Genomic DNA, 3337 nt, shown 5'->3' on the forward strand with positions numbered 1-3337 from the left:
ATTACATAAAACTGTTAAATGCGCGCAGTCCTGGGCGATTGGGCATGTAGGCTACAATGGCAAATGGGATTTGAGATGAAACTGGAGAGCAGTGGAAGGGAGGGGACAGGAGGACAATAATAGGTAGGGTAGGCCTACGGGGTAGAAGAGAAGTGCAGAGGAAGGGAGGGAGGGGACAGGAGCAGGGTAGTAGGTAGGGTAGGCCTGCTAGGCGGGATCCTTGGGACATCCCCCATTGACATTTAAAATGGTTAGGGTTGGGCTTAAGTATAGGGTTGAGGGTAGGAACGTCCCAATGATCTATTTTTGCACTGACCGACAAGTCCACCCAGACTGTGTGACCCCTGCTCCAGGCTGAATGGGATGGGCGTGTTTTCGGCCATGAAGTCCAATTAGAAAGCAAAATGGAAGTAGATGGGTAATGCACTCAGACGTTACTAACAATTACTTACTGTCAAACAGGCATTTAATAAGTAAACACATTTCCTAATTGGTTGTAATGACATGTCTACTCATTAGCAGTGCATGTACAACATGAATAGGGTGAAACTGTTAAGTCATTGTTGATGGGTGAATGGGGGGCTGTTTTACTAGATGCTGACAGTGAATTAAACACTAAATGGGATGCTTTTACCTGCATTATCACCTGTTGGTGCCACATGCTGTCTGAATGATGACAATGAGGTTCACATTTTTATATTCCAGCAAAAAAAAAACGTTTTTTATTTATCTTTCAAGTCAAATATAAATGATTTATATCAGATATGGAAATACATTTATGAACCAGTGATTTGTTTAGTGAGTTTTATCCCACTTTAATGAAGCCAAACGTCTGGTATGAACAAACAGACTGAGATACTTGTGTATACTACGTCATCCAACAACAGACGTTTCACTCAGAATATAATCTGATTTGCAGAGAGGAAGTCCTGTAGGCAATCATTAGCCCAATCATTAGCCAACACTCTGCCCTGTGAACCATGTGTCAGGGGGACAGCACTCTGCCCTGTCAGGGGGACAGCACTCTGCCCTGTCAGGGGGAGGACAACACTCTGCACTGTCAGGGGGACAACACTCTGCCCTGTCAGGGGGACAACACTCTGCCCTGTCAGGGGGACAACACTCTGCCCTGTCAGGGGGACAACACTCTGCCTTGTCAGGGGGACAACACTCTGCCCTGTCAGGGGGACAACACTCTGCCCTATGAACCATGTGGCAGGGGGACAACACTCTGCCCTGTCAGGGGGACAACACTCTGCCCTGTGAACCATGTGGCAGGGGGACAACACTCTGTCCTGTGAACCATGTGGCAGGGGGACAACACTCTGCCCTGTCAGGGGGACAACACTCTGCCCTGTGAACCATGTGGCAGGGGGACAACACTCTGTCCTGTGAACCATGTGTCAGGGGGACAACACTCTGCCCTGTCAGGGGGACAACACTCTGCCCTATGAACCATGTGGCAGGGGGACAACACTCTGCCCTGTCAGGGGGACAACACTCTGCCCTGTGAACCATGTGGCAGGGGGACAACACTCTGCCCTGTGAACCATGTGTCAGGGGGACAACACTCTGCCCTGTGAACCATGTGTCAGGGGGACAACACTCTGCCCTGTGAACCATGTGTCAGGGGGACAACACTCTGCCCTGTGAACCATGTGTCAGGGGGACAACACTCTGCCCTGTTAGGGGGACAACACTCTGCCCTGTCAGGGGGACAACACTCTGCCTTGTCAGGGGGACAACACTCTGCCTTGATAGGGGGACAACACTCTGCCCTGTGAACCATGTGTCAGGGGGACAACACTCTGCCCTGTCAGGGGGACAACACTCTGCCCTATGAACCATGTGTCAGGGGGACAACACTCTGCCCTGTGAACCATGTGTCAGGGGGACAACACTCTGCCCTGTCAGGGGGACAACACTCTGCTCTGTGAACCATGTGTCAGGGGGACAACACTCTGCCCTGTGAACCATGTGTCAGGGGGACAACACTCTGCCCTGTGAACCATGTGTCAGGGGGACAACACTCTGCCCTGTCAGGGGGACAACACTCTGCCTTGTCAGGGGGACAACACTCTGCCTTGTCAGGGGGACAACACTCTGCCTTGTCAGGGGGACAACACTCTGCCCTGTCAGGGGGACAACACTCTGCCCTGTCAGGGGGACAACACTCTGCCCTGTGAACCATGTGTCAGGGGGACAACACTGCCCTATGAACCATGTGTCAGGGGGACAACACTCTGCCCTGTGAACCATGTGTCAGGGGGACAACACTCTGCCCTGTGAACCATGTGTCAGGGGGACAACACTCTGCCCTATGAACCATGTGTCAGGGGGACAACACTCTGCCCTGTGAACCATCTTTTTCAAACATTAAAATCTAATTGAATTCAAAACCTCATATTACACAATAGTTTATTGGTCCGTGTGAGAGGACTGACATGTTAGTCACAATCATATAGCAGGAAGGAGAGGGAAGCAAGGATAAATTGGGTTTCCATGGGACACTGGTTTACAAGTGCTGATACAAGCAGGGAGAAGGATAGGGGGTTGCAAGGTGAGGTACAAGAAAGGAAAGGGTTAAAGGGGGTGGAGTCAATGATGCTGTTGGAACACAGTGGGAAGCATTTGAAATTACATCTATTATAGGATTGGTGAATCATAAGCAACTTTAACTGATAGAATAAGCCAGTGTGTTACCATCTGGCCAATCAGCCAATCACTGCTCCAGTGTGTTACCATCGGGCCAATCACTGCTCCAGTGTGTTACCATCGGGCCAATCAGCCAATCACTGCTCTAGTGTGTTACCATCGGGCCAATCAGCCAATCACTGCTCCAGTGTGTTACCATCGGGCCAATCACTGCTTCAGTGTGTTACCATCGGGCCAATCAGCCAATCACTGCTCCAGTGTGTTACCATCGGGCCAATCACTGCTCCAGTGTGTTACCCTCGGGCCAATCAGCCAATCACTGCTCCAGTGTGTTACCATCGGGCCAATCACTGCTTCAGTGTGTTACCATCGGGCCAATCAGCCAATCACTGCTCCAGTGTGTTACCATCGGGCCAATCACTGCTCCAGTGTGTTACCATCGGGCCAATCACGGCTCCAGTGTGTTACCATCGGGCCAATCACGGCTCCAGTGTCTGTTTTAACCAGTGACAACACATCTGGATGAGACCGTCACGCGCTAATCTGTGAGGTCAAAAGGTCAGCCATACATCCCCTCCATCTGTGCAGGTGGCCAAACAAATTCTTCTCATTAACTTAACAAGTACTGGGACCTGCTGATATCTGAAGGTATGTTTAGTAGATATATATATATATATATATA

The sequence above is a fragment of the Oncorhynchus mykiss genome, chromosome 1 (assembly GCF_013265735.2).
Source record: "Oncorhynchus mykiss isolate Arlee chromosome 1, USDA_OmykA_1.1, whole genome shotgun sequence".
NCBI classification, from domain to species: Eukaryota; Metazoa; Chordata; class Actinopteri; order Salmoniformes; family Salmonidae; genus Oncorhynchus; species Oncorhynchus mykiss.